General features: G+C 40.8%; 1 pseudogene; it reads right to left on the bottom strand.

Annotated features, from left to right (window-relative positions):
- Nucleotides 1–4121: 4121 nt before the first annotated feature.
- LOC129686659 (actin, cytoplasmic 1-like) lies at nucleotides 4122–5248 on the bottom strand (annotated as a pseudogene).
- Between the last annotated feature and the right edge of the window lie 9608 nt (nucleotides 5249–14856).

The raw sequence follows: 14856 nt of genomic DNA, 5'->3' as shown, positions 1-14856 counted from the left end.
ACCTCCCCTATCAGTGGACTTGGGGAGGGGCATGCATGCAGAAAGGGGTGTGGGGGGGATCGGGAGGGGAGGAGGAAGTGAGTACTGGAAGCTAATTCTAGGTGAAAAGGAAAGAGCAATCATGTACAAAGAATCAGAAACCTAAGCCCACATGTGCAATCAGGGAGAGAATAAAAGATACTTAATAGATGAAGGGAAGATGAGAATTAATAATAAGCCATTTGGAAAACCCAGACATTATTACAAAAATTAAAAAAAAAGAAAACAACAACAGAAAAAAAACAACAACATGAGAGCAGGAAGAATAAGGACAAAGTAATAATGGTACTATGCATAAAAATATCACAGAAGTTTGTGTACTTCACCAAAATAATTTTTAAAGAGGTGAAAAAATAGAAATAAAAAACAAAAACCCTGACAACACAACAAAAAGACAGATTAAGAAGAACAGTCACACACAGTGGGCACAAAGGCAAATCACTCTAGCTACTTTGCAAATACTATCTCACAGTTCCTTATATAGTTAAAAATACTTTTTTACCTACAATTTGGTAGTCTTGTTCCTTGACATTTACCCAAATGAAATGAAAACTTACATTTACAAATAAAATGCACTTATAGATGTTGCTAATGATTACATTTGTAATTGTGAAAACCTACTTTCATATGGGGAGTGGGTCAGCATACTGGTTTGATCATACCCGCAGCAAAAGAAATGCATCTATTCTCTAAAATATTGAGTCATAAGATGTATCTTTAATTCATTTTGGATTATGCAGAGCAGATTCTGACAGAATTATGAGGCTACATATTATGATTTCATGTATATGTCATTCTACAAAAAGCCAAGTTATAGGCAGAAAATACATCAGTGGTTGCCAGCCTAGAGACTGGAAAGAACCATCTACCAAGGGACAGAGTGATGGAATATTTTGTATGCTAGGTATAGTGGTTAGGACTGCACATATTTCTAAAAATTCACAGAACTCTATACCAAAAAGTTTCAATTTTACTCTATGCAAAATACATAAATGTTAAACATCAATGGAAAAGAAGGATGAGAAATCATGGATACAAACAAATGAGAATGAAAAATTACATAGAATGGTCACATCATAAATGACTCTGGTAAAAAGTTTCGTATTCTATCCCCAAAGCATCAGTTCCAAATGATTTTAAGGAAGAGACAGACCCAAGTCAGCTCTGTCTGAGAAATACACTGTTAAGAGTTACAAACAGAGAACACCTGAAAGGCAATTACCAACCACCTTGGGAACTCCAGAGATAAATTACCAAGACCCAACTAAGGGACATGCAGTGGAGACATCAAGAAAAAGATAAACATGAGAAATCCTCAAGTTTCTACTATCAGTAGAAAAAAAATATTTCAAACAGGCTATATTCAATGGTTGTGGAAGACTCAATTGTAAACATCCTAGTAGATGTATCTGACTGGAGCTCAGGGGAATTAATGAGACATAAAATTAGATATAAGGCTCAGGATATGTGTAGCCATGAAAATATGAGGTTGAAATCCTTCATAGATGGAACACATAGAATGAAATCTATAGAGAAACCTAGGAATCATCATGAGCAGTGACAGCATTGTGGAGCAGAATAAATAAAAGTTCTTATGTACCTAAAATGTTAGGTTTTCTCTTGGAAATCTCTAGTTTTATGTTTGGTTTGATCACCTTGGCAAAACAGGCAGTTAAGAAGTGTTGGGAGTAGCCCAAACTTTCCCCTTCTATTTTTGGTACTACTGGCAGAGTATATCCAGCCAGCAAAGAGAACAACAATGTATTGGACAATTGCTTTTGTTAATTAAACACAGAAAGTTCAACAAAAGGGATTCAAATGCAGGTCAACTTACCTGAAGAGTGCAATATCTTGGTAGCTGTAAATGATCCTGTGTTTTTTTTAAATGACTCTAATATTCCAATGAAGTATCAGAAAACAATATGACTTTACAGAATTAATTCTTAACTAGGAATATGCACCAAAATTCTTCATGGGTCTTTCTCAAGATACCTACACCATTACAAAAGCTTTACCACAGAAAATTCTGATTGAGAATATTTTGGTTAAGGTCCAAAAATAACTGTAATAGTCCCATAAGTGATTCTGATGCACATACATATCACAGCACATCAATTCTAAGACTAAGTAATAACCCAAATTGGTTCCAAAATCAACCAGAGTTTTCATTCTGAAGCTTCCGTACCACACACTAACCTCCTAGGAAGCTCTGAGTCAAGAACTTAGAAGCAATCCACCTTCCAAGTAATACCTCAGATTGTGAACCCTAAGCTCTTTCAGATACTTATAAGCCACAAACTCACTTTGGCTTGGCAAATTTTAGAAGATCCAGCTTCTCAGCCACTCTATTGCTTACACTTCAGCTCTCAGTTTTACTAATGAGCATGCCAGAAAGACTATTACAACCATGACTTAACAGAACCAATCTGTTGAACTGTAATATTTACAGTCGATTTTTCCAAAACCAAGATTTTCAAGATTACACCGTTCAAATTATACCATACATATTGATGAAACATTTCAAATACAATTATCCAGGAATAAAAAAAAAATTGGTTATGGCAACCAAAATTTACAATTACCGATTTCTTCTCTTACTGACAATTTCTACTTCAAAATAATACCCACAGGCTGCTAGTTTCGATGCGTGGCTTGTACAGATGCTGCATCTGATGGAGTTCTACCTTGACCTACACGTGAAACAAGAAAATCAAAGGACAGATGAGGTTTTCACCTGAAAGTCTTAAACAATTAAAAAAAAATAGGGCACTTAGATGAAATTTAAATTCTGTTCTCATTATTTGATGTAACTGAAGAAGTAACAGATCATTTACCATTGCAGTTCATTCAATATGCAAAATAGCTGCAGCTAGCCAAAAGACTCTTCATACTATTACTTGGTTGTATTAAAAATTCAGAATCTAGCCAGGCAGTGGTGGCACAAGACTTTAATTCTAGCACTGGGGAAGCAGAGGCAAGCAGATCTCTGTGAGTTAGAGGACAACCTGGTCTACAGAGTAAGTTTCAGAAAAAACCAGGGCTACATGGAAATATCTTGTCTAAAAAAACCCAAAAATTTTTAAGAAAAAAAAAAAAAAAAAGAATTAAGAATCTCAGCAAACTGAGTATGGACAATGGCCCTGTTTTTTCTCTCAAGATTTTAAAAAGATTTTCTTTATGTGTGAGTGAATGAGTGTCAGCGTACATGTATACCCCCTGTGTACCTGCTGCCCAAAGGCCAGAAGAACCTGTTGGATCCCTTGGAACTGCAGTTATTATAGGCTATTGTGAGGTCCCGTGTGGATGATGGAAATCAAATACAAATCCTCTGCAAGAACTACTGACTTGTCTCTCTGGTTCCCAAACTATAGAAACTTAAGGCTATAATTTTCAGTTATTCTGGATTTGAAGCACATGAGAAAATGGTCATAATTTTATCAGATCTAAATCTGCATTTAATTTTTAACACTCCTTGTTGGTATAATGTTCTTTTGGAATGTATACAAGTTCCCCTTTTTCATTCAAATGCTGGTTTCTCTACCCCACTATCTGCTTTCAACCCAAACAATGTATTATGATGCTTAACATCACCTGTCTTGAGTTTGTGTTAACATTCCACCATTCGTTTTCTATGTCGTCAATAAAACAACCAGCCATTGTTGTGCAATGGTAGAATAGGGTGGGACATCCTGATCCAGAGGGGAGAGGAAAGAAGACAAAGGGTAGGAGCAGTGGTCAGCAGGAGAGAACTTAGAACCACATGGAGAGATGAACAGAACTTAACCTATGACTAAAAGAAAGTATAAGGAGTAAAATCTGAATGGTAGGAAACTATGTGGGTTTGGAGGTTTAGATGGAGTAATCATTGCCTAGCATTGTGATCTAGGTTGATTAAATAAATCCTAGACTCTGTGTGGTGATATGATTTGGTGTTCCTGATTTAGGAATAACCACTGGCTAACTAAAACATAAATCAATAATAAATATTAATATTCAACAACAATTCCTTGCTTGTTTTTTTTCTGCGCAAGTTTGGTTTTGTCAAAGAAGGGGTGTAAAACGCAGCTCAGTTAACAGTCCGCCTACAAGCATTTGTGGTGAACGATGGAGGGGCCGTACTCCTCGTACTCCTACTTGCTGATCCACATCTGCTGGAAGGTGGACAGTGCGCCAAGATGGAGCCACCAATCCACACAGAGTACTCGCACGCAGGAGGAACAATAATCTTGATCTTCATGATGCTAGGAGCCAGAGCAGTGATCTCTTTCTGCATCCGGTCCACAATGCCTGGGTACATGGTGGTACCACCAGACAGCACTGTGTTGGCATAGAGGTCTTTGCGGATGTCAACATCACACTTCATGATGGAATTGAATGTAGTTTCATGGATATCACAGGATTCCATACCCAGGAAAGAAGGCTGGAAGAGAGCCTCGGGGCAGCGGAACCGCTCACTGCCAATAGTGATGACCTGGCCATCAGACAGCTCGTAGCTCTTCTTCAGGGAGGAAGAGGATGCAGCAGTGGCCATCTCTTGCTCGAAGTCCAGGGCAACATAGCACAGCTTCTCTTTGATGTCATGCACAATTTCTGTCTCTGCTGTGGTGGTGAAGCTGTAGCCACGCTCAGTCAGGATCTCAATGAGGTAGTCTGTCTGGTCCCAGCCAGCCAGGTCCAGACGCAGGATGGCATGAGGGAGAGCGTAGCCCTCATAGATGGGCACAGTGTGGGTGACCCCGTCTCCGGAGTCCATCACAATGCCAGTGGTACAACCAGAGGCATACAGGGACAGCACAGCCTGGATGGCTACATACATGGCTGGGGTGTTGAAGGTCTCAAACATGATCTGGGTCATCTTTTCATGGTTGGCCTTGGGGTTCAGGGGAGCCTCAGTGAGCCGCACGGGGTGCTCCTCGGGGGACACAGGAAGCTCGTTGTAGAAGGTGTGGTGCCAGATCTTCTCCATATCATCCCAGTTGGTGACGATGCCGTGTTCAATGGGGTACTTCAGGGTCAGGATGACTCTATGGCTCTGGGCCTCTTCGCCCACGTAGGAGTCCTTCTGACCCATACCCACCATCACGCCCTGGTGCCTAGGGCAGCCTAAGATGGAGGGGAAGACGGCCCATGGAGCATCGTTGCCCACGAAGCCGGCTTTGCACATGCCTGAGCACTTGTCCACAACGAGCGCAGCAATATCATCATCCATGGCTAACTAGTGGCGGGTGTGGAGTGGCGGTGGAGGAGCTGTGACAAGATCTCTCACGGGTGGACGCAGACTCGGCAGTCTCAACAACAGTTCCTATACATACTTTTGCAAAATGGACTTTTTAAACTGAAGATATTTGTATGATGGCAAAATTTAAAATGAACTACCTTAATAGGTAAAGCTTAGTAAGATTTATGAATCTGTTATTTGATATATTCTTATCATTTCTGAATTAAGGCTAATCCACAGTTGTTTTTTGTTTGATTGATCTTGTTTTTGTTTTGTTTTGTTTTGATTTTTTTGAGACAGGCTTTCATTGTATAGCCTTGGCTATTCTTCAGTGTGGGATACACAAAAAATGGCATCTCAAAGAACCAAGAATGCTGAAGTTTACAAATGAATTATGCAAAGAAAAGACAAAAGACCTACTGTTTTAATAATGCTCTTTGTGATGTAGCAATTAAAATACCCAGCAAAAACTGAAGTTGTTGTATTCGGGTAACTATAGAATCAAGCATCATACCCTATTCATAAATATTCATGAGCTAGCAATAGCATTAAACATGTATAATGAAATTCTCTTGCTTTCAGATTTTCCTGGGACAGCTGTCCTAACATATGGTTAGATCAAGGAGAGACTCCCTAAGATTGTATGTGTTAGTCAATGCTGACATTTTGATTAATCTATATCACTAAAATCTTCAATACCCAAAATGAGGTGAGAGTCTAACTTACTTTGGCAGCTCAGCAAAATCTGAAACCAGTGTATTTAATGTCCAAGCAAGAGAAAAAGAAAAGCAATGGGAACTTGACCTGGAACAATTTTGAGACACTATTCTATTATTATCTCTTCCTTTAAAAACTCCCCCCAAAATTTTATGTCTTCAAGGCTAAAATTGTCTTCATCATTTAAAAAAAAAAAGGGCCCCTTGGAAGGGCAATGAAAAAAGGAACATTACTATTCAGTTTCCCTCTCCTCACAAGTGTAGCACTGGCAAAGAGCAACAACCTGCTGCCCCCTCGGACTGCGATCAGCCCCAGCTTCTCAAAGGCATCTATCTCCAGAGCAGGGTGTGGATTTCCGTCAAAATTAAACATTCACAGGTGACAGGATCCTAATGGAAATGAAGAGTATTGCCTTGCTCGACCTCCTTAATCTCACTTGTAGGTTTCATATGGCGACCGAAAACAAGACACCACACGGAGAAGCTAAGGGCCCCTGGGGAAAACTATGGTTTAGAGCAGCCAGGATCCTTTCTGGAGCTGCATCCTGTTTGGGCGATTTCCAGCCCCACCGGCAACATAAGAAACAGGGCTGACAAGCTGTTTTCTCCAAGAATCAACAGCTATTAGCACCGCTTTTCTTTCAAGACAGGGTATTGCCGGGTAGCTCTGGCTGGACTGCCACACCTTGGCAATCCTCCTGCCTCAGTAGAGTGCATGAGCTCCCATACCCGGGTGCAATTCTGTTAAAATTTAATGGGATAGTTCGAGACTATTCACAACAAAAAAGTTTTTTTAATAGTCCTAACATACTACTACATCTATCTCTTAACAGACTGTTGCTTTAGGGGACAAAATTAATCATCAACACCCTTATCCTCCAAAACCACACTCTCCAGAAGAAGTGGTGTTCGAACACCAAATAACTTATGCCCCAAAAGTAGGAATGAAAAAGAGTAAAGAAAAGCAACGATAAAAAACAAAAACAAAAAGAAAAAAAAAACACTATAAACAATAAACAAAAACAGCAGCCACGGTGGACATTTGACTAGGTTTCTCGAGAAGCAGTAAACTGTTAGTCCAGAAGAGCACAGAAGGCTCAGAGGGGTCTCCGTGGAAAGAGACAGGAGAATGATCATCGCTCTACCGGAAACACAGGGTCCTGAATACCACCCTGCTTGGCTCAGAAGGCATTGTAGGCCTGTTTCCTCAAACCTTAGTATCGGCCATCCAGAAAAAAGGACTCACAACACTGTAGTGTGTGAGAGCGACTTAGGTCTATGATTGTTTTGGAGGAAAATTTAGGCTGGGAGAACAAGCAGGCAGTGAGCATGTCTCAACACTCTGCATCTGAGGCACCCAGGGAATTGCACTGAAAGGCAGGTTCACCTCTACCCCACTGGCCAGTCCCAGTGCACAGGGCGCTCGGACCTCCACCTGAGATGGATGCTCAGCCAGAGTCCTGACCAAGCCATATGGAAGCCTGCTACAACCCTGCTCCTGCAGCCATGCCAACCCCCCTTGCCAACATGGGAGTCGGGCAGGTCTCTTTGTCTGATTCTTGTCACTCACTGGCCTGCTCCAGGCAGTGGATTCCCAAGGCCCACACAAGGGAACTGGGGCCCTTATCCCTCCAGGTTTCGGTTCACTGCCCTGGCAGGCAGCACAGGCGGCTGAGCCCTACAGCAGTAGCAGCCCTACACTGACTTCTTGGTCCAGCTCCTGGCGATGCCCACTGGGAATGGATAACAAGAGGGCTGCCAGCTGAGGGAGCAGTTGCCTGGCACCATCATAGAAAGCACCTAGCAGAATGTCTGGGACAAGTGACTGTGACGAAAGAATTGACGCATGCACACCATTCTCAGGTTTCCCTGTGGTGGAGCTTCTGTTCCCAGGAACTTGGCAGACTAGAGCGACCGGCGACCTCAGTTTCTTTACATGAGCAACCCTTTCTGTTGTGCTGGCAGTACTTATACACACACACACACTTAGGGAAGGTCAAAGGTATGGTATTTGTTTCCTTGCCTGCCTCTGTGCTTCAAGTCTCAGCACATAGTGGCCCCTTTTTGTCCCAGAAACCCGGGAATCCCTTAAATTCCCAAGACAGTGTCTTTTGCCGTATGCTATCATGACTTGTCTCCAAGGCAAACTAGAGTCCCCCGAATATGGCCATCCCTTGTTCTCCATAGCAGGCCCCTAATCTTGGGCTTGGCCTCAAGATTAGGATACCAAGGGCACCACAGCACCTGGTGCAACATCAAAATATCCCCACTAGCTCTGAGAATTTTGAGGTTTAGCTTATCAGAGATTTGGTTGCTCTGTATATAAGATGAAGATGAACAAGAAGCAGATTTAAGAAGCTCTTGGAGTAAGCAGAGTTTCTCGGGAAAAATCATCCATAAGCCACTCTCAGGCTGCTGATTCTGAAGCTTCTAACACTCTTGTTTTGAATGGAAAGTCCATTAAGAGAGAAAATTCTGTGATGAGGAACACTTGCTGTTCTTGCAGACAGCTTGAGGTCTGTTCTCAGCCACAGCTGAGCAGCTCACAGCAACCTGAAACTCCAGTTTCATGGGATTCAACACCATTTTCTGGCCACCATATATACCAGCACACACGTGGCATATATGCACACAGACACACATGTACATATAAGCATACTTTTTATGGTGTTCTTCCTGGAAAGGGCATAGTAGTACACACCTCCAGTTTCTTGAGGGGCAGAGGATAGCCAATCTCTAAGTCTGAGGTATACACATTGAATTCATAGTTGGTGAGGACTGCATAATGAGACCTCATCTTTAAAGTAATAAAGACCAGAAGGGTCTTTTGTCCATAGAGGATGTTCATATTCTTCCTAGTCCTGGGTCCTCTTACTGGCTCCACAATGGAGATTGTCCAATTCTCTGATAGGGTTCAAGCCCACCAATTTGACATAGGGGAAGATTAAAATAATTTGAAATTTCCAGACATGGTGGTGCATGCCTATAATCCCAGCACTCTGGCAGGCAGTGACAGGTGGATCTCTGTGAGATCAAGGCCATCATGGTCTACAAATCAAGTCCAGAATCCCCAGGGCTACGTGGAGAAACAGTCTCTAAAAACAAACAAAGAAACAAACAAGCACAAAAACTAACACAGAAGCCACTATTGGTCTGGAGAGTGCTCCATGCTTAATGCTCTTCCAGACGACCCAGGTTTAATTCCCAGTATTCAGTGGCTTACGATTTTATCTACAGTCCCAGAGAAGCTAAGGCCCTTTCCTGCCTCTGTGGTTGCCAGACTTGCATGTGGTGGACAGACATACCTTGAGGAAGAATATCCATATATATTACACTGAATATATAAATAGATAAATAAGGCAAATATAAAACTGACTGCGGCTGTCAACATTTATTATCCTAGCACTGAAGTGGAAGAGGGAAAGAAGATCAAAAGTTTGATGTCAACCTGGATTACAAAATAAGTTAATGACTTTCCTAGGCTACACAGTAATAGTGCCAAAAATAAAACAGGGCAGACAAAATGGTTCAGAGGACAACAGTGCCTGACACACTAACCTGACTACAAAGGTCAATCCCTAAAACCGATGGTAGAGGGGCTGCTGATAGTACTCAGAGGTTGAATTCCTGAGTTCAAATACCAGCACCCACAGGGGGGCTCATGACCATCTAGAATGAGATCTTCAGGTGTGCAGGTGACCTCTACTGGTATACAGGTGTACATGCAGACAGGATATTGTATATATAATAGATAGATAGATAGATAGATAGATAGATAGATAGATAGATAGATTGATGTCCTATAAAAGGCAATATCAAGAAAGTTTTTGGCAGGAGCTTCAAAATAAAAATTTTTGATAGAATTCAAATTCAGGATAACACAGAATATAAACTTAATTTTGGCCTAATATGCCTGACTTGAGGGCAAGTTCCCAAATATCACAAAAATAAATGAAAAGGTTAATAGAAAATCTAGTCTACATCTAATTTAATAACAGAAGTCCTTGGGTCTGATTCGAAATTCGAGACAGCTCATTCAAGCAACTTAATGGCCCACTTAAAAACCCTAGAAAAAGAAGAAGCAGACACACAAAAAAAGGAGTAGACAGCTGGAAATAATCAAACTCAGGGCTGAAATCTGTCAATTAGAAACAAATAAAACAATTCAAAGAATCAATGAAACCAAGAGCTGGTTCTTTAAGAAAATCAACAAGATCGACAAACCCTTAGCCAAGCTAAATAAAAGGCAGAGAGACACCACCCAAATCAACAAAATCAGAAATGAAAAGTGGGACATAACTACAGACACTGAGGAAATCCAAACAATCATTAGGACTTACTTCAAAAGTCTATACTCAACAAAATATGAAAATCTAAATGAAATGGACAATTTTCTTGATTGATTTGACTTAACAAAGCTGAATCAGGACCAGATAAATCAATTAAATAGTCCTATATCCCCCAAAGAAATAGAAGCAGTCATCAAAAGTCTCCCATCCAAAAAAAGCCCAGGACAAGATGGCGTCAGCGCAGAATTCTACCAGACCTTCAAAGAAGAGCGAACTCCAATTCTCTTCAAACTATTCCACAAAATAGAAACAGAAGGAACATTACCAAACTCATTCTATGAAGCCACAATCATCTTGGTACCTAAACCTCACAAAGACTCAACAAAGAAAGAGAATTTCAGGCCAATCTCCCTTATGAACATTGATGCAAAAATATTTAACAAAACACTTGCAAACCGAATACAAGAACACATCAAAGATATTATCTACTATGACCAAGTAGGCTTCATCCCAGGTATGCAGGGGTGGTTCAATATACAGAAATCCATCAATGTGATCCACCATATTAAAAAACTGAAAGAAAAAAACCACATGATATTCTCCCTAGATGCTGAAAAATTATTTGAAAAATCCAACATTCATTCATGTTTAAAGTACTGGAGAGATCAGGGATACAAGGCACATATCTAAACATAGTAAAGGCGATATACAGCAAGCCTATAGTCAACGTCAAACTAAACTGGGAGAAACTTAAAGCAATCCCACTAAAATCAGGGACAAGACAAGGCTGCCCACTCTCTCCATATCTCTTCAACATAGTGCTGGAAGTCCTTGCTAGAGCAATAAAAGAGTTGAAGGAAATTAAAGGGATACAGATGGGAAAGGAAGAAGTCAAATTATCACTATTTGCAGATGATATGATAGTATACATGAATGACCCCAAAAACTCTACCAGGGAACTCCTACAGCTAATAAACACCTTCAGCAAAGTGGCCGGATACAAAATTAACTCAACAAAATCAATAGCACTCCTGTATACAAAAGACAAAAGGGCTGAGAAAGAAATTAGAGAAACAACACCATTCACAATAGCCACAAATGACATAAAGTACCTTGGTTTAACCCTAAACAAGCAAGTCAAAGTCTTGTATGAAAAAAATTTCAACTCTCTGAAGAAAGAATTAGAGGAAGATATGAGAAGATGGAAAGATCTCCCATGCTCATGACTTGGCAGGATTAACATAGTAAAAATGGCCATCTTACCAAAAGCAATCTACAGACTTAATGCAATTCCCATCAAATTGCCAACACAATTCTTTACGGACCTGGAAAGAAAAATTCTCAACTTCATATGGAATAACAAGAAATCCAGAATTGCTAAAACAATCCTCTACAATAAAAGATCTTCTGGAGGTATCTCGATCCCTGATCTCAAGCTGTACTATAGAGCAACAGTTATAAAAACTGCATGGTACTGGTATCGAAACAGAATGGTGGATCAATGGAATCAAACAGAAGACCCAGAAATAAACCCACACACTTATGGACACCTGATTTTTGACAAAGATGCCAAAACCATACAATGGAAAAAAAGATAGCATCTTCAACAAATGGTGCTGGTCCAACTGGATTTGTACATGTAGAAAAATGAAAATAGATCCATACTTATCACCCTGCACAAAACTGAAGTCCAAGTGGATCAAAGAACTCAACATAAAACCAGACACATTAAATCGGCTAGAAAAAAAGTGGGGAATACCCTAGAACTCATTGGTACAGGAGAAAATTTCCTGAACAGAACACCAACTGCACAGGCTCTAAGAGCAACAATCATTAAATGTGACCTCATGAAATTGAAAAGCTTCTGTAAAGCAAAGGACACCGTCATCGAAACAAAGCGACTACCTACAGATTGGGAAAGAATCATCACCAACCCTTTATCTGACAGAGGACTCATATCCAATATATATAAAGAACTAAACAAGCTGAAAAACAACAAACCAAGTAATCCACTTAAAAAAATGGGGAACAGAGCTAAAGAGAAAATTCTCTGTAGAGGAATATCGAATGGCAGAAAAGCACTTAAAGAAATGCTCAACCTCATTAGCCATTAGGGAAATACAAATCAAAACAACCCTGAGATTTCACCTTACACCCATCAGAATGGCCAAGATGAAAAACTCAAGGGACAACACATGCTGGAGAGGTTATGGAGAAAGGGGAACCCTTCTCCACTGCTGATGGGAATGTAAACTTGTACAACCACTCTGGAAATCAAGCTGGCACTTTCTCAGACAACTAGGAATAGTGCTTCCTCAAAATCCAGCCATACCACTCCTGGGCATTTACCCAAAATAGGGTCAAGTTCACAAAAAGGACATTTGCTCAACCATGTTTGTAACAGCTTTATTTGTAATAGCCAGAAGCTGGAAAAAACCCAGATGCCCCTCAATTGAAGAATGGATGCAGAAACTGTGGTACATCTATACAATGGAGTATTACTCAGCAATGAAAAATAAGGAAATAATGAAATTTGCAGGTAAATGGTGGGACCTGGAAAGGATCATCCTGAGTGAGTTGTCCCAGAAGCAAAAAGATACACATGGTATATACTCACTCATATAAACATACAACATAGAATAAACCCACTAAAATCTGTACATCTAAACAAACTAAGCAAAAGAGAGGACCCTAACTAAAATGCTCAATCCCCATCCTGAAAGGCAAAGAGGATGGGCATCAGAAGAAGAAGAAAACAGGAAACAACCTAGGAACCTGCTACAGAGGGCCTCTGAAAGCCAGAAGAAGTAAACAGGAAATAACCTAGGAATGTGCCACAGAGGGCCTTTGAAAGCCTCTGCCCTGCAGACTATCAAATCAGATGCTGAGCCTGATGGCCAACTCTTGGGCAGAGTGAATGGAATTTTATGTATGAAGTGGGAAATAGTAAGAGCTGAAGAAGACAGGGTCTCCACAAGGAGAGCAAGAGAACAAGAAAATTTGAACACAGGGAACTTCCCAGAGACTCATACTTCAACCAAGGACTATTCATGGAGATAACCTAGAACCCCTGCACAGATGTGGCCCATGGCAGTTCAGTGTCCAAGTGGGTTAAATAGTAATGGGAAGAGGGACTGCCTCTGACATAATCTGATTGCCCTGCATTTTGATCACCTCCCCCTGAGGGGGAGCAGCCTTACCAGGCCACAGAAGAGGACAATGCAGCCACTATTGAAAAGAACTGATAGACTAAGATCAGAAAGAAGGAGAGGAGAACCTCCCCTATCAGTGGACTTAGGGAGTGGCATGCGTGCAGAAAGGGAAGGGATGGTGCGATCGGGAGGGGAGGAGGGGGGGCTTATGGGGGGATACAAAATAAATAAAGTGTAATTAATAAAAAATTAAAAAAATCATTCACAGACTTATACACCTACATTCACGCACAAATATGCATACACATAATACACACATACACATGTATATTTACATACATACTCACACGTGCTTATATACATACACACACATACACAAATATACACATAAGTACCCTGAGTTTTTCTAGATTTGATTTTATTCTATTTTCTGTCTGGGAGTGAACTTGTATAGTAAAAACATATAATGAGAAAAAGATTTTCCAGTTTTGCTCCTCCCAAGAGACAGGCATTGTGAATGCGAATTATTACAAAATGACCAGTTTGTCTGGGTTCCCATTTCCCTTGGTCTTTCCTCTAGCCCTTGTCTCAGGAACTCAAGGCTCAGAATAGAACAAGTGAAGGATTTAGAATAAATAGTATGAATTAAGTCCATGGCAGTGATAACCACTGACAGACAGCATGGCAACTGGGTAAGGGTCCTCCAGAAGGAAGCAGACCTACAGGAATGGGAAGAGGAAAGTAGCAGTGTGTGGTTTTCTGTGTGGTGAAACAGTGGCAATAAGATAAAGAGGCAGCAGGCATCTTGTGAGGAGAACTGCACAGTGTCAGCAGTAAGGCTTGAGCTTTGTGGGCCTTTCCTCCTTCTGCCCTCACTAGAGCTGGGTGTTGTCATCACACAGGTAAGGCTTCTGCAGCCAGAGCCTGATCTTGCCTCACTGCCCTGCCTGTCTAGGGAGTCACTTTTCTCTGTCTAGCATTAAGGTGGATTACCTCTGTCTTTGTATTAGTCCACTTTGTAGCTTTTCAAAAGGAAGAATATGATGATAATCATTATTTACCAAATCCATTCATTCTCATGGAAAAGGGGCACTTCTATCATACTCAGAGTTCTACATCTGAATCCAAACACAGCATGAAGAAAGACACTGGGCATAGCTTGAATTTCTGAGACATCAAAGCTCATCCCCAGTGACACCCTCCCTCCAACAAGGCCACACCTACCAATAGTGCCACTCCCTAGGCATTCAAATATATGAATCTCTGGGGAACACCAATGAAGCTGTAGGCTATGGGGTAGCGTGTAAATTTTTTTGCTAAACAGTTTCTTCACAGATGCCACCACATTCAAAATGAGTGTAAGACAATTTAGAGTTGAATTCAACTCACGAAGGTTTGATGTCCTATAAAAGGCAATATCAAGAAAGTTTTTGGCAGGAGCT

The sequence above is a fragment of the Psammomys obesus genome, unplaced genomic scaffold (assembly GCF_907164565.1).
Source record: "Psammomys obesus unplaced genomic scaffold, mPsaObe1.curated_primary_1811, whole genome shotgun sequence".
NCBI classification, from domain to species: domain Eukaryota; kingdom Metazoa; phylum Chordata; class Mammalia; order Rodentia; family Muridae; genus Psammomys; species Psammomys obesus.
This window is presented reverse-complemented; position numbering and strand designations above follow the sequence as displayed.